The 24,814-nt window shown below is 51.9% G+C and overlaps 1 protein-coding gene across 1 annotated transcript in view; it reads right to left on the bottom strand.

The window, feature by feature from the left end:
* The window catches only part of LOC106490507 (olfactory receptor 14A16-like), a 188,990-nt gene that overhangs the window by 17,784 nt on the left and 146,392 nt on the right, over positions 1-24,814 (bottom strand). The gene's annotated exons all lie outside the window — the stretch shown is intronic.

Genomic DNA, 24,814 nt, shown 5'->3' on the forward strand with positions numbered 1-24,814 from the left:
TTCAGAGCCCAGGATCACTGGCTTCCTCCGTTTGCTGCTCAGTGAGCCACAGCAGCCTGGTTCCTTGTTTCAGAGTCCTAACTTTGAAGGGCAGGGTTGTTTCAATCTGCTCGCCCTTCAGCGGTAACAGGGGAAAGAGAGGAAGCGGACAGAAAACCCGAGGACTAGCAAACACAAGAAAGCAGCTCAGGAACGAACACAAGAACAGCAAACGCCTCTTGTGCCGCACCAGGCTGCAGCCCTCGCAACGCTGAGGTTTCAGCCAGCCACAGCAGGCATTGCCCACACCAAGGCACCTAGGACAGGAGCCTGGAAGGTCTTGGAGGTGCTGAGCTTCAAGGGGAGCTGAGCTGACAACACAAGGGGAAACAGAGGACAACACTGGAGTCAGGCAATCGGAACACCATGGTGTGCGTTTGACTGGCTGCAATATGGCTGTTGGCATCCAAGTGTGCTTAAGGAAGGCAGAGTGTTAAGAGAAAAAGCACGAGTCAACTTTCAAGGACAATTACATGTAGGGGGCTGCCAGTTCATGGGGGACAGTGCAGACAGCTTCCTAACACTGACTTCTGAGCAGGAAGCCCAAACCCTGACAAACAGGCCTTGCGAATATCATGTGAAAGTTCATGAGCACGGAAGCAGGGCAGCTGCTAGGGGTTTAATGTCCAGACTCCACACTGGACCAAATTAGGCCCCTAATTCCAGCACCTACTCAGAAATAATTACAAAACTCATATGTCTGCATAATCATGTCAGACATGTAAAAAGAAGTACTCGTGAACTATTATTTAAATAACAAACAGGATAAAAAAACCCACAACTCTTTGGGGCAATAGTAAATGAGTACACATGACATTCTTACAAACTGCAGGATACAGAAGAAAATGGTTTGTCAGCAAACCAATTTAACCTGACCTCTCTGCAGGGCACAGTTCAGGACACCTTCCCAAGTTACATACCTCCAATTTTCTAGAGAAGGTCCGGAAAAGAAGCTGCCTTGATATAAGCAATGGAACGGGGCTTTGTCCAGAAAAGATGGGATCTGCTTACTTGGTTTGGAAGCTCTGCCATCATAAAACAAACAAACAAAAAAAACCCATACACACACACACACACACACACACACACACACACACCAAAGAGTTACAAAGGGATTATTTCAGAGTCTTGTCTAAACTCTACATTAATTTAAGGAAAGGGCTCCTAAGGGTGCACAAGGAATTTATCATCCACCATTACTGCAAACAGCAGGACACTACAAAGGTCACCCCTAGGAGAAGGGAGTTCAGACTATGCCTAAAACAGTCACTGGCACACTGAAGGCTCTCGTTCACTTTTAACATACATTTGCCCTTTCACAAAAACCTTACAAAGCCAGTTCAGCCAGTAACTAGCCAGGAGGCTTGGTTCCCCCCCCCCATTTTTTTTTCTTTCTTTCCAGAGAGAGCTTGTTGTATTCCATAGCTTCCGACAGAAGCTATATTAGCATAAATGCTCCAGCTGACTTAGACTTCCTCGACCAAAAGATCTTAGACTTGCGGCTGAAATGCTCTTGCTGCTGCCCATGGGGAGAGGCACAGAGCCAGAAAACAATGCCTGCAGTCCAGGGCACTCTGCTGACGTGGGCATCTCTCCTGCTGGAACTAGAAATAGAGCATCCCGTCACATTCACTTCGCACAGATCATATCCTACCTAGGGCTAGCCCCCATGACACCTCCTCGGGCCCCTGGATGCACAGCTGGTCACCAAGAGAAAAGGATGGGGGAAAAGCCTCACCATTTCAGCAACAACAGGTTAGTAGAAGAAGCAGAGTTTTCCAAGGCAGCTGACACCTAAAGACAAAAATGCACATTAATTACTTGAATAAGGTGTAACTCCTGATTTTCTCTTCCCTGCTTGAGTCTGGCCAAGGTCCTCCACATGTGGCTCAATGCTGAGGAAAGAACAGGCACAACAGGGTTGCGCAGCCACAGGCAAGTCTCTCACAGACCGAGTGCCCTGCACAGGGCCCTGACTCCCAACATTACCTTTCAGCTCCCAAAGTTCTCCCCTCCAAGCACCTTGCGGATCATCTCCCACAAAAACATGGGAAGAGTCTCTACAGCAGCAGCTACTGCCACTGCTGCAGCATCTCAGCAACCCCACACACCTCGCCCAGGCAACAGCCCGCTCACACATAGCTACTTCTCCCACCGCTGCGTCTTCGGCCTCTTTCTCACAGGCCTTCCAGTAACACCCCCTTCCAGCACCAAAGGTTTCTGGTGTCACTAGCAACAGCATACTGCCCCAGCCTAGACGTAAAGTTTGCTGCCTTCCTCAAGGAAAGCAACATGCTAAAGGTTACTGAGCCATCTCAGATCATAAGCAAACATGTAAATCACTACCTCTGCAAGCTCCAGAAAAAGAAGAGTCCACCTAGGACAGGAAAGGAAAGACAGAAAAGCAACTCAGACACTCACTGAAATAACATCCTGCTAAAGCAGGGCTCAGGATCTAGGTCTTTCAGCAAGTCGCAGCTGCACACTTCCTCACCAGGCACAAGGCCAGGTGAAAGATTTCGTCAGCTGATACAAAGATGGAGTCTTGCAAGTAGCTCTACTTCACGAACAGAGACTGAAAGCGGTTTCTAAGTTTTCTTCTAGTTGCTTTCAAAAAGACTAGGCAACACTGTAAGGATTCTGCAATCTGTGTTCAACAAAAAATCACTTCTTGTCAAATCTTTTGCTCCCAAACCCAGCCAGTACCATCACTACTGGACCATCTCCCCTTTGTGTCAGGTGCACAAAAACTTCCTACAACAGAACTGAGATCCTTCACTGCACCTTTCACTGAACGCATTCTCCTTCAGCATGGTCTGGAATTTCAGAAGGTTAAACCCAAGCAGGCAAAACATTTCTGTGTCCTCCAGTTCAACTTTTAGCAAGACAGAAGTTTCCGCCGAGCTGTCTTCAGTCACAGCTTGCCAGCACCAACCTTCCAGCAGAGAGAAAGAACAAGTCAACATTCCCAATGCGACATTCAGAGAGAACTACAGTTTAGATACCTGGCTACAGTAACAATACCTGCTCCTAAACAGAAGCACATCCTGCTCCAGCTGCAGCAGAGCACTCACCATCCATGAGACTCTTGTTCTGTCCGTCTTCATCAAACACTTGGGGGGTCAGAAGTAGTTTGATCACACAGGAAGATCCATTTTCTCTTCATAATTCAGAAATGAATGGGGAAAGCTTGGATTTGCTAAAGCAGCCAGAGCCAGGGAACATGAATGGACAGAAGGCAGAAGCAAACAAAAAAAAAAATCAATCTATGCTTAGATACCTCTGTCTCCAACAGCAATGCAGACCTCCATGAGAGAGTTATGCTCTGACTTTACGATTTAGGTCCAACAAAGGGCCTGGGAGAAAGGAATGAGGACACTGGTGTTGAGGAATATTGGAAACAAACTGAAAAAATGAACCCTAATCTGTAAATCCTTTGTAAATCCTTTGAAAAGGCTCTCCATGCAAGTCCGTCTCCCTGGTCTAGTGAGGACAGTGCCCATTTGTGGCATCCTTTTACTTTCCTCCTTAGCAAGTGCAGGAAGCAAGGAAGCTATCAAAAAAGAAGGAGAACTCTGCAAAGACTTACCTAAGCTCAGGCCCTGCTCTTTTCACAGCACTCTTTTCACCCAAGCACAGCTCTATCATGCACAAGGCCAAAAGTGACCCCACAACCAAAAACAGCAGCCACATGACAACCACTGGCCTATCAGGCACTGAGCCACAAATGACCTCACAACTGAAAACAGTAGCCATGGGCCTAGCACTGGCCTATCAGGCACTGACACACAAGTCACCTCACAACTGAAAACAGAAGCCATGGGCCTAGCACTGGCCTATCAGGCACTGACACACAAGTGACCCCACAAACACAAACAGCAGCCATGGGCCTAGCACTGGCCTATCAGGCACTGACACACAAGTGACCTCACAACCACAAACTGCAGCCATGGGCCTAGCACTGGCCTATCAGGCACTGAACCACAAGTGACCTCCCAAACACAAACAGCAGCCATGCAACTAGCACTGGCCTATCAGGCACTGACACACAAGTCACCTCACACCTGAAAATATCTGCTATGGGCCTAGCACTGGCCTATCAGGCACTGACACACAAGTCACCTCACACCTGAAAATATCTGCTATGGGCCTAGCACTGGCCTATCAGGCATGAGACACAAGTGACATCACAACTGAAAATATCTGCTATGGGCCTAGCACTGGCCTATCAGGCACTGACACACAAGTGACCTCACAACCACAAACAGCAGCCATGCAACTAGCACTGGCCTATCAGGGACTGAGGCACAAGTGACCTCACAACCACAAACAGCAGCCATGCAACTAGCACTGGCCTATCAGGCACTGAGACACAAGTAACCTCACAACCACAAACTGCAGCCATGCAACTAGCACTGGCCTATCAGGCACTGACACACAAGTGACCTCACAACCACAAACAGCAACCATATGACCAGCACTGGCCTATCAGGCACTGAGGCACAAGTGACCTCACAACCACAAACAGCTGCTACATCCTAGTACTGGCCTATCAGGCACTGAGGCACAAGTGACCTCACAACCACAAACAGCAGCCATGCAACTAGCACTGGCCTATCAGGCACTGACACACAAGTGACCTCACAACCACAAACTGCAGCCATGCAACTAGCACTGGCCTATCAGGCACTGACACACAAGTGACCTCACAACCACAAACAGCAGCCATGCAACTAGCACTGGCCTATCAGGCACTGAGACACAAGTGACCTCACAACCACAAGCAGCAGCCATGGGCCTAGCACTGGCCTATCAGGCACTGAGACACAAGTCACCTCACAACCGAAAACAGAAGCCATGGGCCTAGCACTGGCCTATCAGGCACTGAGCCACAAGTGACCTCACAACCACAAACAGCAGCCATGCAACTAGCACTGGCCTATCAGGCACTGAGCCACAAGTGACCTCACACCTGAAAATATCTGCTATGGGCCTAGCACTGGCCTATCAGGCACTGAGACACAAGTGACATCACAAATGAAAATATCTGCTATGGGCCTAGCACTGGCCTATCAGGCACTGACACACAAGTCACCTCACAACCACAAAGAGCAGCCACATCCTAGCCCTGGCCTATCAGGCACTGACACACAAGTCACCTCACAACTGAAAACAGCAGCCATGGGCCTAGCACTGGCCTATCAGGCACTGAGCCACAAGTCACCTCACAACTGAAAACAGCAGCCATGGGCCTAGCACTGGCCTATCAGGCACTAAGCCACAAGTGACCTCAGAACCACAAACAGCAGCCATGTGCGTAGCACTGGCCTATCAGGCACTGAGCCACAAGTCACCTCATAACCACAAACAGCAGCCATGGGCCTAGCACTGGCCTATCAGGCACTGAGACACAAGTCACCTCACAACTGAAAACAGCAGCCATGCAACTAGCACTGGCCTATCAGGCACTGAGACACAAGTGACCTCCCAAACACAAACAGCAGCCATGGGCCTAGCACTGGCCTATCAGGCACTGAGACACAAGTCACCTCAAAACTGAAAACAGCAGCCATGGGCCTAGCACTGGCCTATCAGGCACTGAGACACAAGTGACCTCACAACTGAAAACAGCAGCCATGCAACTAGCACTGGCCTATCAGGCACTGAGCCACAAGTGACCTCAGAACCACAAACAGCAGCCATGTGCGTAGCACTGGCCTATCAGGCACTGAGACACAAGTGACCTCCCAAACACAAACAGCAGCTATGGGCCTAGCACTGGCCTATCAGGCACTGAGCCACAAGTCACCTCACAACTGAAAACAGCAGCCATGCAACTAGCACTGGCCTATCAGGCACTGAGCCACAAGTGACCTCACAACCACAAACAGCAGCCATGCAACTAGCACTGGCCTATCAGGCACTGAGACACAAGTCACCTCACAACTGAAAATATCTGCTATGGGCCTAGCACTGGCCTATCAGGCACTGAGACACAAGTGACCTCACAACTGAAAACAGCAGCCATGGGCCTAGCAGTGGCCTATCAGGCACTGACACACAAGTGACCTCACAACTGAAAACAGCAGCCATGCAATTAGCATTGGCCTGTCAGGCACTGAGACACAAGTGACCTCACACCTGAAAATATCTGCTATGGGCCTAGCACTGGCCTATCAGGCACTGAGACACAAGTGACCTCACAAACACAAACAGCAGCCATGCAACTAGCACTGGCATATCAGGCACTGAGACACAAGTGACCTCACAACTGAAAACAGCGGCCATGGGCCTAGCACTGGCCTATCAGGCACTGAGACACAAGTCACCTCAAAACTGAAAACAGCGGCCATGGGCCTAGCACTGGCCTATCAGGCACTGAGACACAAGTGACATCACAACTGAAAATATCTGCTATGGGCCTAGCACTGGCCTATCAGGCACTGAGCCACAAGTGACCTCATAACCACAAACAGCAGCCATGGGCCTAGCACTGGCCTATCAGGCACTGAGCCACAAGTGAGCTCACAACCACAAACAGCAGCCATGGGCCTAGCACTGGCCTATCAGGCACTGACACACAAGTGACCTCACAACCACAAACAGCAGCCATGCAACTAGCACTGGCCTATCAGGCACTGAGACACAAGTGACCTCACAAATGAAAATATCTGCTATGGGCCTAGCACTGGCCTATCAGGCACTGACACACAAGTGACCTCACAAACAAAAACAGCAGCCATTGGCCTAGCACAGGCCTAACAGACACTGAGACACAAGTGACCTCACAACTGAAAACAGCAGCCATGGGCCTAGCACTGGCCTATCAGGCACTGAGCCACAAGTGACATCACAAATGAAAACAGCAGCCATGGGCCTAGCACTGGCCTATCAGGCACTGAGCCACAAGTGAGCTCACAAACACAAACAGCAGCCATGCAACTAGCACTGGCCTATCAGGCACTGAGGCAAAAGTGACCTCACACCTGAAAATATCTGCTATGGGCCTAGCACTGGCCTATCAGGCACTGAGACACAAGTGACCTCACAACTGAAAACAGCAGCCATGCAACTAGCACTGGCCTATCAGGCACTGTGCCACAAGTGACCTCACAACCACAAACAGCAGCCATGCAACTAGCACTGGCGTATCAGACACTGAGGCACAAGTGACCTCACAAACACAAATTGCAGCAATGCAACTAGCATTGGCCTATCAGGCACTGAGACACAAGTGACCTCACAACCACAAACAGCAGCCATGGGCCTAGCACTGGCCTATCAGGCACTGACACACAAGTCACCTCACAACTGAAAACAGCAGCCATGGGCCTAGCACTGGCCTATCAGGCACTGAGACACAAGTGACCTCACAACCACAAACAGCAGCCATGGAACTACCACTGGCCTATCAGGCACTGAGCCACAAGTGACCTCACAAATGAAAACAGCAGCCATGGGCCTAGCACTGGCCTATCAGGCACTGAGACACAAGTGACCTCACAACTGAAAATATCTGCTATGGGCCTAGCACTGGCCTATCAGGCACTGAGCCACAAGTGACCTCATAACCACAAACAGCAGCCATGGGCCTAGCACTGGCCTATCAGGCACTGACACACAAGTGACCTCACAACCACAAACAGCAGCCATGGGCCTAGCACTGGCCTATCAGGCACTGAGCCACAAGTCACCTCACAACCACAAACAGCAGCCATGGGCCTAGCACTAGCCTATCAGGCACTGAGACACAAGTCACCTCACAACTGAAAACAGCAGCCATGCAACTAGCACTGGCCTATCAGGCACTAAGCCACAAGTGACCTCAGAACCACAAACAGCAGCCATGTGCGTAGCACTGGCCTATCAGGCACTGAGACACAAGTCACCTCCCAAACACAAACAGCAGCCATGGGCCTAGCACTGGCCTATCAGGCACTGACACACAAGTGACCTCACAACCACAAGTAGCAGCCATGGGCCTAGCACTGGCCTATCAGGCACTGAGACACAAGTCACCTCAAAACTGAAAACGGCAGCCATGCAACTAGCACTGGCCTATCAGGCACTGACACACAAGTCACCTCACACCTGAAAATATCTGCTATGGGCCTAGCACTGGCCTATCAGGCATGAGACACAAGTGACATCACAACTGAAAACAGCAGCCATGGGCCTAGCACTGGCCTATCAGGCACTGACACACAAGTGACCTCACAACTGAAAACAGCAGCCATGGGCCTAGCACTGGCCTATCAGGCACTGACACACAAGTGACCTCACAACCACAAACAGCAGCCATGCAACTAGCACTGGCCTATCAGGGACTGAGGCACAAGTGACCTCACAACCACAAACAGCAGCCATGCAACTAGCACTGGCCTATCAGGCACTGAGCCACAAGTAACCTCACAACCACAAACTGCAGCCATGCAACTAGCACTGGCCTATCAGGCACTGACACACAAGTGACCTCACAACCACAAACAGCAACCATATGACCAGCACTGGCCTATCAGGCACTGAGGCACAAGTGACCTCACAACCACAAACAGCTGCTACATCCTAGTACTGGCCTATCAGGCACTGAGGCACAAGTGACCTCACAACCACAAACAGCAGCCATGCAACTAGCACTGGCCTATCAGGCACTGACACACAAGTGACCTCACAAATGAAAACAGCAGCCATGGGCCTAGCACTGGCCTATCAGGCACTGAGCCACAAGTGACCTCATAACCACAAACAGCAGCCATGCAACTAGCACTGGCCTATCAGGCACTGAGCCACAAGTGACCTCACAACCACAAACAGCAGCCATGCAACTAGCACTGGCCTATCAGGCACTGACACACAAGTGACCTCACAACCACAAACAGCAGCCATGCAACTAGCACTGGCCTATCAGGCACTGAGACACAAGTGACCTCACAACCACAAGCAGCAGCCATGGGCCTAGCACTGGCCTATCAGGCACTGAGACACAAGTCACCTCACAACCACAAACAGCAGCCATGGGCCTAGCACTAGCCTATCAGGCACTGAGCCACAAGTGACCTCACAACTGAAAACAGCAGCCATGCAACTAGCACTGGCCTATCAGGCACTAAGCCACAAGTGACCTCAGAACCACAAACAGCAGCCATGTGCGTAGCACTGGCCTATCAGGCACTGAGACACAAGTGACCTCCCAAACACAAACAGCAGCCATGGCCCTGGCACTGGCCTATCAGGCACTGACACACAAGTGACCTCACAACCACAAGCAGCAGCCATGGGCCTAGCACTGGCCTATCAGGCACTGAGACACAAGTCACCTCAAAACTGAAAACGGCAGCCATGGCCCTGGCACTGGCCTATCAGGCACTAAGCCACAAGTGACCTCAGAACCACAAACAGCAGCCATGTGCGTAGCACTGGCCTATCAGGCACTGAGCCACAAGTGACCTCACAACTGAAAACAGCAGCCATGCAACTAGCACTGGCCTATCAGGCACTAAGCCACAAGTGACCTCAGAACCACAAACAGCAGCCATGTGCGTAGCACTGGCCTATCAGGCACTGACACACAAGTCACCTCACAACCACAAACAGCAGCCATGCAACTAGCACTGGCCTATCAGGCACTGACACACAAGTGACCTCACAACCACAAACAGCAGCCATGGGCCTAGCACTGGCCTATCAGGCACTGAGACACAAGTGACCTCACAACCACAAGCAGCAGCCATGGGCCTAGCACTGGCCTATCAGGCACTGAGCCACAAGTCACCTCATAACCACAAACAGCAGCCATGCAACTAGCACTGGCCTATCAGGCACTGAGCCACAAGTGACCTCATAACCACAAACAGCAGCCATGCAACTAGCACTGGCCTATCAGGCACTGAGCCAGAAGTAACCTCACAACTGAAAAGAGAAGCCATGGGCCTAGCACTGGCCTATCAGGCACTGAGCCACAAGTCACCTCACAACCACAAACAGCAGCCATGCAACTAGCACTGGCCTATCAGGCACTGAGACACAAGTGAGCTCACAACCACAAACAGCAGCCATGGGCCTAGCACTGGCCTATCAGGCACTGAGACACAAGTGACCTCACAACTGAAAACAGCAGCCATGTGCGTAGCACTGGCCTATCAGGCACTGACACACAAGTGACCTCACAACTGAAAACAGCAGCCATGCAACTAGCACTGGCCTATCAGGCACTGAGACACAAGTGACCTCACAACCACAAACAGCAGCCATGCAACTAGCACTGGCCTATCAGGCACTGACACACAAGTGACCTCACACCTGAAAATATCTGCTATGGGCCTAGCACTGGCCTATCAGGCACTGAGACACAAGTGACATCACAAATGAAAATATCTGCTATGGGCCTAGCACTGGCCTATCAGGCACTGAGCCACAAGTGACCTCACAACCACAAAGAGCAGCCACATCCTAGCCCTGGCCTATCAGGCACTGACACACAAGTCACCTCACAACTGAAAACAGCAGCCATGGGCCTAGCACTGGCCTATCAGGCACTGAGCCACAAGTCACCTCACAACTGAAAACAGCAGCCATGGGCCTAGCACTGGCCTATCAGGCACTAAGCCACAAGTGACCTCAGAACCACAAACAGCAGCCATGTGCGTAGCACTGGCCTATCAGGCACTGAGACACAAGTCACCTCCCAAACACAAACAGCAGCCATGGGCCTAGCACTGGCCTATCAGGCACTGAGACACAAGTCACCTCACAACTGAAAACAGAAGCCATGGGCCTAGCACTGGCCTATCAGGCACTGACACACAAGTGACCTCACAACTGAAAACAGCAGCCATGGGCCTAGCACTGGCCTATCAGGCACTGAGCCACAAGTCACCTCACAACTGAAAACAGAAGCCATGGGCCTAGCACTGGCCTATCAGGCACTGAGCCACAAGTGACCTCACAACCACAAACAGCAGCCATGCAACTAGCACTGGCCTATCAGGCACTGAGCCACAAGTGACCTCACAACCACAAACAGCAGCCATGCAACTAGCACTGGCCTATCAGGCACTGACACACAAGTGACCTCACAACCACAAAGAGCAGCCATGCAATTCGCACCGGCCTATCAGGCACTAAGCCACAAGTGACCTCACAACCACAAACAGCAGCCATGCAACTAGCACTGGCCTATCAGGCACTGAGACACAAGAGACCTCACTTATGAAAATTCCTGTATGGGCCTAGCACTGGCCTATCAGGCACTGAGACACAAGTCACCTCACAACTGAAAACAGCAGCCATACAACTAGCACTGGCCTATCAGGCACTGAGCCACAAGTGACCTCCCAAACACAAACAGCAGCCATGTGCGTAGCACTGGCCTATCAGGCACTGAACCACAAGTGACCTCCCAAACACAAACAGCAGCCATGGGCCTAGCACTGGCCTATCAGGCACTGACACACAAGTCACCTCACACCTGAAAATATCTGCTATGGGCCTAGCACTGGCCTATCAGGCACTGAGACACAAGTGACCTCACAACCACAAACAGCAGCCATGCAACTAGCACTGGCCTATCAGGCACTGACACACAAGTGACCTCACAACTGAAAACAGCAGCCATGCAACTAGCACTGGCCTATCAGGGACTGAGGCACAAGTGACCTCACAACCACAAACAGCAACCATATGACCAGCACTGGCCTATCAGGCACTGAGGCACAAGTGACCTCACAACCACAAACAGCTGCTACATCCTAGTACTGGCCTATCAGGCACTGAGGCACAAGTGACCTCATAACCACAAACAGCAGCCATGCAACTAGCACTGGCCTATCAGGCACTGAGACACAAGTGACCTCACAACCAGAAACAGCAGCCATGCAACTAGCACTGGCCTATCAGGCACTGAGACACAAGTCACCTCACAACTGAAAACAGCAGCCATGGGCCTAGCACTGGCCTATCAGGCACTAAGCCACAAGTGACCTCAGAACCACAAACAGCAGCCATGTGCGTAGCACTGGCCTATCAGGCACTGAGACACAAGTCACCTCCCAAACACAAACAGCAGCCATGGGCCTAGCACTGGCCTATCAGGCACTGAGACACAAGTCACCTCAAAACTGAAAACAGCAGCCACATCCTAGCCCTGGCCTATCAGGCACTGACACACAAGTCACCTCACAACTGAAAACAGCAGCCATGGGCCTAGCACTGGCCTATCAGGCACTGAGACACAAGTCACCTCACAACTGAAAACAGCAGCCATGGGCCTAGCACTGGCCTATCAGGCACTAAGCCACAAGTGACCTCAGAACCACAAACAGCAGCCATGTGCGTAGCACTGGCCTATCAGGCACTGAGACACAAGTCACCTCCCAAACACAAACAGCAGCCATGGGCCTAGCACTGGCCTATCAGGCACTGAGACACAAGTCACCTCAAAACTGAAAACAGCAGCCATGGGCCTAGCACTGGCCTATCAGGCACTGAGACACAAGTCACCTCACAACTGAAAACAGCAGCCATGGGCCTAGCACTGGCCTATCAGGCACTGAGACACAAGTGACCTCACAACTGAAAACAGCAGCCATGCAACTAGCACTGGCCTATCAGGCACTGAGCCACAAGTGACCTCACAACCACAAACAGCAGCCATGCAACTAGCACTGGCGTATCAGACACTGAGGCACAAGTGACCTCACAAACACAAATTGCAGCAATGCAACTAGCATTGGCCTATCAGGCACTGAGACACAAGTGACCTCACAACCACAAACAGCAGCCATGGGCCTAGCACTGGCCTATCAGGCACTGACACACAAGTCACCTCGCAACTGAAAACAGCAGCCATGGGCCTAGCACTGGCCTATCAGGCACTGAGACACAAGTGACCTCACAACCACAAACAGCAGCCATGGAACTACCACTGGCCTATCAGGCACTGAGCCACAAGTGACCTCACAAATGAAAACAGCAGCCATGGGCCTAGCACTGGCCTATCAGGCACTGAGACACAAGTGACCTCACAACTGAAAATATCTGCTATGGGCCTAGCACTGGCCTATCAGGCACTGAGCCACAAGTGACCTCATAACCACAAACAGCAGCCATGGGCCTAGCACTGGCCTATCAGGCACTGACACACAAGTGACCTCACAACCACAAACAGCAGCCATGGGCCTAGCACTGGCCTATCAGGCACTGAGCCACAAGTCACCTCACAACCACAAACAGCAGCCATGGGCCTAGCACTAGCCTATCAGGCACTGAGACACAAGTCACCTCACAACTGAAAACAGCAGCCATGCAACTAGCACTGGCCTATCAGGCACTAAGCCACAAGTGACCTCAGAACCACAAACAGCAGCCATGTGCGTAGCACTGGCCTATCAGGCACTGAGACACAAGTCACCTCCCAAACACAAAGAGCAGCCATGGGCCTAGCACTGGCCTATCAGGCACTGACACACAAGTGACCTCACAACCACAAGTAGCAGCCATGGGCCTAGCACTGGCCTATCAGGCACTGAGACACAAGTCACCTCAAAACTGAAAACGGCAGCCATGCAACTAGCACTGGCCTATCAGGCACTGACACACAAGTCACCTCACACCTGAAAATATCTGCTATGGGCCTAGCACTGGCCTATCAGGCATGAGACACAAGTGACATCACAACTGAAAACAGCAGCCATGGGCCTAGCACTGGCCTATCAGGCACTGACACACAAGTGACCTCACAACTGAAAACAGCAGCCATGGGCCTAGCACTGGCCTATCAGGCACTGACACACAAGTGACCTCACAACCACAAACAGCAGCCATGCAACTAGCACTGGCCTATCAGGGACTGAGGCACAAGTGACCTCACAACCACAAACAGCAGCCATGCAACTAGCACTGGCCTATCAGGCACTGAGCCACAAGTAACCTCACAACCACAAACTGCAGCCATGCAACTAGCACTGGCCTATCAGGCACTGAGACACAAGTGACCTCACAACCACAAACAGCAACCATATGACCAGCACTGGCCTATCAGGCACTGAGGCACAAGTGACCTCACAACCACAAACAGCTGCTACATCCTAGTACTGGCCTATCAGGCACTGAGGCACAAGTGACCTCACAACCACAAACAGCAGCCATGCAACTAGCACTGGCCTATCAGGCACTGACACACAAGTGACCTCACAAATGAAAACAGCAGCCATGGGCCTAGCACTGGCCTATCAGGCACTGAGCCACAAGTGACCTCATAACCACAAACAGCAGCCATGCAACTAGCACTGGCCTATCAGGCACTGAGCCACAAGTGACCTCACAACCACAAACAGCAGCCATGCAACTAGCACTGGCCTATCAGGCACTGACACACAAGTGACCTCACAACCACAAACAGCAGCCATGCAACTAGCACTGGCCTATCAGGCACTGAGACACAAGTGACCTCACAACCACAAGCAGCAGCCATGGGCCTAGCACTGGCCTATCAGGCACTGAGACACAAGTCACCTCACAACCACAAACAGCAGCCATGGGCCTAGCACTAGCCTATCAGGCACTGAGCCACAAGTGACCTCACAACTGAAAACAGCAGCCATGCAACTAGCACTGGCCTATCAGGCACTAAGCCACAAGTGACCTCAGAACCACAAACAGCAGCCATGTGCGTAGCACTGGCCTATCAGGCACTGAGCCACAAGTGACCTCCCAAACACAAACAGCAGCCATGGGCCTAGCACTGGCCTATCAGGCACTGAGCCACAAGTGTCCTCACAACTACAAACAGCAGCCATGCAACTCGCACCGGCCTATCAGGCACTGAGCCACAAGTCACCTCACAACTGAAAAGAGCAGCCAGGGGCCTAGCACTGGCCTATCAGGCACTGAGACACAAGTGACCTGACAACTGAAAACAGAGGCCATGGGCCAAGCACTGGCCTATCAGTCACTGAGACACAAGTGACCTCACAACCACAAACAGCAGCCATGCAACTAGCACTGGCCTATCAGGCACTGACACACAAGTGACCTCACAACCACAAACAGCAGCCATGCAACTAGCACTGGCCTATCAGGCACTGACACACAAGTGACCTCACAACTGAAAATATCTGCTTTGGGCCTAGCACTGGCCTATCAGGCACTGACACACAAGTGACCTCACAAACACAAACAGCAGCCATGCAACTAGCACTGGCCTATCAGGCACTGACACACAAGTGACATCACAACTGAAAATATCTGCTATGGGCCTAGCACTGGCCTATCAGGCACTGAACCACAAGTGACCTCCCAAACACAAACAGCAGCCATGGGCCTAGCACTGGCCTATCAGGCACTGAGACACAAGTGACCTCACAACCACAAACAGCAGCCATGCAACTAGCACTGGCGTATCAGACACTGAGACACAAGTGACCTCACACCGGAGAATATCTGCTATGGGCCTAGCACTGGCCTATCAGGCACTGACACACAAGTGACATCACAACTGAAAATATCTGCTATTGGCCTAGCACTGGCCTATCAGGCACTGACACACAAGTGACCTCACAAACACAAACAGCAGCCATGCAACTAGCACTGGCCTATCAGGCACTGAGACACAAGTGACCTCACAACTGAAAACAGCAGCCATGCAACTAGCACTGGCCTATCAGGCACTGAGCCACAAGTCACCTCACAACTGAAAGCAGCAGCCATGGGCCTAGCACTGGCCTATCAGGCACTGAGACACAAGTGACCTCACAACTGAAAACAGCAGCCATGCAACTAGCACTGGCCTATCAGGCACTGACACACAAGTGACCTCACAACCACAAACAGCAGCCATGCAACTAGCACTGGCCTATCAGGCACTGAACCACAGGTGACCACACAACTGAAAAGAGCAGCCATGCAACTAGCACTGGCCTATCAGGCACTGACACACAAGTCACCTCACAACTGAAAACAGCAGCCATGCAACTAGCACTGGCCTATCAGGCACTGAGCCACAAGTCACCTCACAACTGAAAATATCTGCTATGGGCCTAGCACTGGCCTATCAGGCACTGAGACACAAGTGACCTCACAACCACAAACAGCAGCCATGCAACTAGCACTGGCCTATCAGGCACTGAGACACAAGTGACCTCACAACTGAAAACAGCAGTCATGGGCCTAGCACTGGCCTATCAGGCACTGAGCCACAAGTGAGCTCACAACCACAAACAGCAGTCATGGGCCTAGCACTGGCCTATCAGGCACTGAGACACAAGTGACCTCACAACCACAAACAGCAGCCATGCAACTAGCACTGGCCTATCAGGCACTGAGACACAAGTGACCTCACAAATGAAAACAGCAGCCATGCAACTAGCACTGGCCTATCAGGCACTGACACACAAGTGACCTCACAACTTAAAACAGAAGCCATGGGCCTAGCACTGGCCTATCAGGCACTGAGCCACAAGTGACCGCATAACCACAAACAGCAGCCATGCAACTAGCACTGGCCTATCAGGCACTGAGACACAAGTCACCTCAAAACTGTAAACAGCAGCCATGCAACTAGCACTGGCCTATCAGGCACTGAGCCACAAGTGACCTCACAACCACAAACTGCAGCCATGCAACTAGCACTGGCCTATCAGGCACTGACACACAAGTGACCTCACAAATGAAAACAGCAGCCATGGGCCTAGCACTGGCCTATCAGGCACTGAGACACAAGTGACCTCACAAATGAAAACAGCAGCCATGGGCCTAGCACTGGCCTATGAGGCACTGAGCCACAAGTGACCTCACAACTGAAAAAAGAGGCCATGGGCCAAGCACTGGCCTATCAGTCACTGAGACACAAGTGACCTCACAACTGAAAACAGCAGCCATGGGCCTAGCACTGGCCTATCAGGCACTGAGACACAAGTGACCTCACAACTGAAAACAGCAGCCATGGGCCTAGCACTGGCCTATCAGGCACTGAGCCACAAGTCACCTCAAAACTGAAAACAGCAGCCATGGGCCTAGCACTGGCCTATCAGGCACTGAGACACAAGTCACCTCACAACTGAAAACAGCAGCCATGGGCCTAGCACTGGCCTATCAGGCACTGAGCCACAAGTGACCTCACAACCACAAACAGCAGCCATGGGCCTAGCACTGGCCTATCAGGCACTGAGACACAAGTGACCTCACAACTGAAAACAGCAGCCATGCAACTAGCACTGGCCTATCAGGCACTGAGACACAAGTGACCTCACAACCACAAACAGCAGCCATGCAACTAGCACTGGCCTATCAGGCACTGACACACAAGTGACCTCACAACCACAAACAGCAGTCATGGGCCTAGCACTGGCCTATCAGGCACTGACACTCAAGTGACCTCACAACCACAAACAGCAGCCATGCAACTAGCACTGGCCTATCAGGCACTGAGACACAAGTGAGCTCACAAATGAAAACAGCAGCCATGGGCCTAGCACTGGCCTATCAGGCACTGAGGCACAAGTCACCTCACAACTGAAAACAGAAGCCATGGGCCTAGCACTGGCCTATCAGGCACTGAGACACAAGTGACCTCACAACTGAAAACGGCAGCCATGCAACTAGCACTGGCCTATCAGGCACTGAGGTAAAAGTGACCTCACACCTGAAAATATCTGCTATGGGCCTAGCACTGGCCTATCAGGCATGAGACACAAGTGACATCACAACTGAAAATATCTGCTATGGGCCTAGCACTGGCCTATCAGGCACTGACACACAAGTCACCTCACAACTGAAAACAGAAGCCATGCAACTAGCACTGGCCTATCAGGCACTGAGGCACAAGTCACCTCACAACTGAAAACAGAAGCCATGGGCCTAGCACTGGCCTATCAGGCACTGAGCCACAAGTGACCTCACAACCACAAGCAGCAGCCATGGGCCTAGCACTGGCCTATCAGGCACTGAGACACAAGTGACCTCACAACCAGAAACAGCAGCCATGCAACTAGCACTGGCCTATCAGGCACTGAGCCACAAGTGACCTCACAGCTGAAAATATCTGCTATGGGCCTAGCACTGGCCTATCAGGCACTGAGCCACAAGTCACCTCAAAACTGAAAACTGCAGCCATGCAACTAGCACTGGCCTATCAGGCACTGAGGCAAAAGTGACCTCACAACCACAAACAGCAGCCATGCAACTAGCACTGGCCTATCAGGCACTGACACACAAGTGACCTCACAACCACAAACAGCAGCCATGCAACTAGCACTGGCCTATCAGGCACTGACACACAAGTGACCTCACAACCACAAACAGCAGCCATGCAATTCGCACCGGCCTATCAGCCACTAAGCCACAAGTGACCTCACAACCACAAGCAGCAGCCATGGGCCTAGCACTGGCCTATCAGGCACTGAGCCACAAGTCACCTCACAACTGAAAACAGCAGCCATGGGCCTAGCACTGGCCTATCAGGCACTAAGCCACAAGTGACCTCAGAACCACAAACAGCAGCCATGTGCGTAGCACTGGCCTATCAGGCACTGAGACACAAGTCACCTCCCAAACACAAACAGCAGCCATGGGCCTAGCACTGGCCTATCAGGCACTGAGACACAAGTCACCTCAAAACTGAAAACAGCAGCCATGGGCCTAGCACTGGCCTATCAGGCACTGAGACACAAGTGACCTCACAACTGAAAACAGCAGCCATGCAACTAGCACTGGCCTATCAGGCACTGAGCCACAAGTGACCTCACAACCACAAACAGCAGCCATGTGCGTAGCACTGGCCTATCAGGCACTGAGCCACAAGTCACCTCACAACTGAAAACAGCAGCCATGCAACTAGCACTGGCCTATCAGGCACTGAGACACAAGTGACCTCACACCTGAAAATATCTGCTATGGGCCTAGCACTGGCCTATCAGGCACTGAGACACAAGTCACCTCACAACTGAAAATATCTGCTATGGGCCTAGCACTGGCCTATCAGGCACTGACACACAAGTGACCTCACAACTGAAAACAGCAGCCATGCAACTAGCACTGGCCTATCAGGCACTGAGCCACAAGTGACCTCCCAAACACAAACAGCAGCCATGTGCGTAGCACTGGCCTATCAGGCACTGACACACAAGTGACCTCACAACTGAAAACAGCAGCCATGGGCCTAGCACTGGCCTATCAGGCACTGAGCCACAAGTCACCTCACAACTGAAAACAGAAGCCATGGGCCTAGCACTGGCCTATCAGGCACTGACACACAAGTGACCTCAGAACCACAAACAGCAGCCATGCAACTAGCACTGGCCTATCAGGCACTGAACCACAAGTGACCTCACAACCACAAACAGCAGCCATGCAACTAGCACTGGCCTATCAGGCACTGACACACAAGTGACCTCACAACCACAAACAGCAGCCATGCAATTCGCACCGGCCTATCAGGCACTAAGCCACAAGTGACCTCACAACCACAAACAGCAGCCATGCAACTAGCACTGGCCTATCAGGGACTGAGGCACAAGAGACCTCACTTATGAAAATTCCTGTATGGGCCTAGCACTGGCCTATCAGGCACTGAGACACAAGTCACCTCACAACTGAAAACAGCAGCCATGCAACTAGCACTGGCCTATCAGGCACTGAGCCACAAGTGACCTCCCAAACACAAACAGCAGCCATGTGCGTAGCACTGGCCTATCAGGCACTGAACCACAAGTGACCTCACAACCACAAACAGCAGCCATGGGCCTAGCACTGGCCTATCAGGCACTGACACACAAGTGACCTCACAACAACAAGCAGCAGCCATGCAACGAGCACTGGCCTATCAGGCACTGACACACAAGTCACCTCACAACTGAAAATATCTGCTATGGGCCTAGCACTGGCCTATCAGGCACTGACACACAAGTCACCTCACAACTGAAAACAGCAGCCATGGGCCTAGCACTGGCCTATCAGGCACTGACACACAAGTCACCTCACAACCACAAGCAGCAGCCATGGGCCTAGCACTGGCCTATCAGGCACTGAGACACAAGTCACCTCACAACTGAAAACAGCAGCCATGCAACTAGCACTGGCCTATCAGGCACTGACACACAAGTGACCTCACAACCACAAACAGCAGCCATGCAACTAGCACTGGCCTATCAGGCACTGACACACAAGTGACCTCACAACTGAAAATATCTGCTATGGGCCTAGCACTGGCCTATCAGGCACTGAGACACAAGTGACATCACAACTGAAAATATCTGCTTTGGGCCTAGCACTGGCCTATCAGGCACTGACACACAAGTGACCTCACAACCACAAACAGCAGCCATGCAACTAGCACTGGCCTATCAGGGACTGAGGCACAATTGACCTCACAACCAGAAACAGCAGCCATGCAACTAGCACTGGCCTATCAGGCACTGAGACACAAGTGACCTCACAACCACAAACAGCAGCCATGGGCCTAGCACTGGCCTATCAGGCACTGAGCCACAAGTGACCTCACAACTGAAAACAGCAGCCATGCAACTAGCACTGGCCTATCAGGCACTGAGACACAAGTGACCTCACAACCACAAACAGCAGCCATGGGCCTAGCACTGGCCTATCAGGCTCTGAGGCACAAGTGACCTCACAACTGAAAATATCTGCTTTGGGCCTAGCACTGGCCTATCAGGCACTGACACACAAGTGACCTCACAAACACAAACAGCAGCCATGCAACTAGCACTGGCCTATCAGGCACTGAGACACAAGTGACATCACAACTGAAAATATCTGCTATGGGCCTAGCACTGGCCTATCAGGCACTGACACACAAGTCACCTCACAACTGAAAACAGCAGCCATGGGCCTAGCACTGGCCTATCAGGCACTGACACACAAGTGACATCACAACTGAAAACAGCAGCCATGCACCTGGCACGGGCCTATCAGGCACTGAGCCACAAGTCACCTCAAAACTGAAAACAGCAGCCATGGGCCTAGCACTGGCCTATCAGGCACTGAGACACAAGTCACCTCACAACTGAAAACAGCAGCCATGGGCCTAGCACTGGCCTATCAGGCACTGAGACACAAGTGACCTCACAACTGAAAACAGAGGCCATGGGCCAAGCACTGGCCTATCAGTCACTGAGACACAAGTGACCTCACAACTGAAAACAGCAGCCATGCAACTAGCACTGGCCTATCAGGCACTGACACACAAGTGACCTCATAACCACAAACAGCAGCCATGCAACTAGCACTGGCGTATCAGGCACTGACACACAAGTGACCTCACAACTGAAAATATCTGCTTTGGGCCTAGCACTGGCCTATCAGGCACTGACACACAAGTGACCTCACAAACACAAACAGCAGCCATGCAACTAGCACTGCCCTATCAGGCACTGACACACAAGTGACCTCACAACTGAAAATATCTGCTATGGGCCTAGCACTGGCCTATCAGGCACTGAGACACAAGTGACATCACAACTGAAAATATCTGCTTTGGGCCTAGCACTGGCCTATCAGGCACTGACACACAAGTGACATCACAACTGAAAACAGCAGCCATGCACCTGGCACGGGCCTATCAGGCACTGAGCCACAAGTCACCTCAAAACTGAAAATAGCAGCCATGGGCCTAGCACTGGCCTATCAGGCACTGAGACACAAGTCACCTCACAACTGAAAACAGCAGCCATGGGCCTAGCACTGGCCTATCAGGCACTGAGCCACAAGTGACCTCACAACCACAAACAGCAGCCATGGGCCTAGCACTGGCCTATCAGGCACGGAGACACAAGTGACCTCACAACCACAAACAGCAGCCATGCAACTAGCACTGGCCTATCAGGCACTGAGACACAAGTGACCTCACAACCACAAACAGCAGCCATGCAACTAGCACTGGCCTATCAGGCACTGAGGCAAAAGTGACCTCACAACCACAAACAGCAGCCATGCAACTAGCACTGGCCTATCAGGCACTGAGACACAAGTGACCTCACAACTGAAAACAGCAGCCATGGGCCTAGCACTGGCCTATCAGGCACTGAGACACAAGTGAGCTCACAACCACAAACAGCAGTCATGGGCCTAGCACTGGCCTATCAGGCACTGACACACAAGTGACCTCACAACCACAAACAGCAGCCATGCAACTAGCACTGGCCTATCAGGCACTGAGGCAAAAGTGACCTCACAACCACAAACAGCAGCCATGCAACTAGCACTGGCCTATCAGGCACTGAGACACAAGTGACCTCACAACCGAAAACAGCAGCCATGGGCCTAGCACTGGCCTATCAGGCACTGACACACAAGTGAGCTCACAACCACAAACAGCAGTCATGGGCCTAGCACTGGCCTATCAGGCACTGACACACAAGTGACCTCACAACCACAAACAGCAGCCATGCAACTAGCACTGGCCTATCAGGCACTGAGACACAAGTGAGCTCACAAATGAAAACAGCAGCCATGGGCCTAGCACTGGCCTATCAGGCACTAACACACAAGTCACCTCACAACTGAAAACAGAAGCCATGGGCCTAGCACTGGCCTATCAGGCACTGACACACAAGTGACCTCACAACTGAAAACGGCAGCCATGCAACTAGCACTGGCCTATCAGGCACTGAGGTAAAAGTGACCTCACACCTGAAAATATCTGCTATGGGCCTAGCACTGGCCTATCAGGCATGAGACACAAGTGACCTCACAACTGAAAATATCTGCTATGGGCCTAGCACTGGCCTATCAGGCACTGAGACACAAGTGACCTCACAACTGAAAACAGAAGCCATGGGCCTAGCACTGGCCTATCCGGCACTGAGGCACAAGTGACCTCAAAACTGAAAACGGCAGCCATGCAACTAGCACTGGCCTATCAGGCACTGAGGTAAAAGTGACCTCACACCTGAAAATATCTGCTATGGGCCTAGCACTGGCCTATCAGGCATGAGACACAAGTGACATCACAACTGAAAATATCTGCTATGGGCCTAGCACTGGCCTATCAGGCACTGACACACAAGTGACCTCACAACTGAAAACAGCAGCCATGGGCCTAGCACTGGCCTATCAGGCACTGACACACAAGTGACCTCACAACCACAAACAGCAGCCATGCAACTAGCACTGGCCTATCAGGGACTGAGGCACAAGTGACCTCACAACCACAAACAGCTGCTACATCCTAGTACTGGCCTATCAGGCACTGAGGCACAAGTGACCTCATAACCACAAACAGCAGCCATGCAACTAGCACTGGCCTATCAGGCACTGAGCCACAAGTGACCTCACAACCACAAACAGCAGCCATGTGCGTAGCACTGGCCTATCAGGCACTGACACACAAGTGACCTCACAACCACAAACAGCAGCCATGGGCCTAGCACTGGCCTATCAGGCACTGAGACACAAGTGACCTCACAACCACAAGCAGCAGCCATGGGCCTAGCACTGGCCTATCAGGCACTGAGACACAAGTCACCTCACAACTGAAAACAGCAGCCATGGGCCTAGCACTGGCCTATCAGGCACTGAGCCACAAGTCACCTCACAACTGAAAACAGCAGCCATGGGCCTAGCACTGGCCTATCAGGCACTAAGCCACAAGTGACCTCAGAACCACAAACAGCAGCCATGTGCGTAGCACTGGCCTATCAGGCACTGAGACACAAGTCACCTCCCAAACACAAACAGCAGCCATGGGCCTAGCACTGGCCTATCAGGCACTGAGACACAAGTCACCTCAAAACTGAAAACAGCAGCCATGGGCCTAGCACTGGCCTATCAGGCACTGAGACACAAGTGACCTCACAACTGAAAACAGCAGCCATGCAACTAGCACTGGCCTATCAGGCACTGAGCCACAAGTGACCTCACAACCACAAACAGCAGCCATGTGCGTAGCACTGGCCTATCAGGCACTGAGACACAAGTGACCTCCCAAACACAAACAGCAGCTATGGGCCTAGCACTGGCCTATCAGGCACTGAGCCACAAGTCACCTCACAACTGAAAACAGCAGCCATGCAACTAGCACTGGCCTATCAGGCACTGAGACACAAGTGACCTCACACCTGAAAATATCTGCTATGGGCCTAGCACTGGCCTATCAGGCACTGAGACACAAGTCACCTCACAACTGAAAATATCTGCTATGGGCCTAGCACTGGCCTATCAGGCACTGAGACACAAGTGACCTCACAACTGAAAACAGCAGCCATGGGCCTAGCACTGGCCTATCAGGCACTGAGCCACAAGTCACCTCACAACTGAAAACAGAAGCCATGGGCCTAGCACTGGCCTATCAGGCACTGAGACACAAGTGACCTCAGAACCACAAACAGCAGCCATGCAACTAGCACTGGCCTATCAGGCACTGACACACAAGTGACCTCACAACCACAAACAGCAGCCATGCAATTCGCACCGGCCTATCAGGCACTAAGCCACAAGTGACCTCACAACCACAAACAGCAGCCATGCAACTAGCACTGGCCTATCAGGGACTGAGGCACAAGAGACCTCACTTATGAAAATTCCTGTATGGGCCTAGCACTGGCCTATCAGGCACTGAGACACAAGTCACCTCACAACTGAAAACAGCAGCCATGCAACTAGCACTGGCCTATCAGGCACTGAGCCACAAGTGACCTCCCAAACACAAACAGCAGCCATGTGCGTAGCACTGGACTATCAGGCACTGAACCACAAGTGACCTCACAACCACAAACAGCAGCCATGGGCCTAGCACTGGCCTATCAGGCACTGACACACAAGTGAC

The sequence above is a fragment of the Apteryx mantelli genome, chromosome 20, assembly GCF_036417845.1.
Source record: "Apteryx mantelli isolate bAptMan1 chromosome 20, bAptMan1.hap1, whole genome shotgun sequence".
Classification (NCBI taxonomy): Eukaryota; Metazoa; Chordata; class Aves; order Apterygiformes; family Apterygidae; genus Apteryx; species Apteryx mantelli.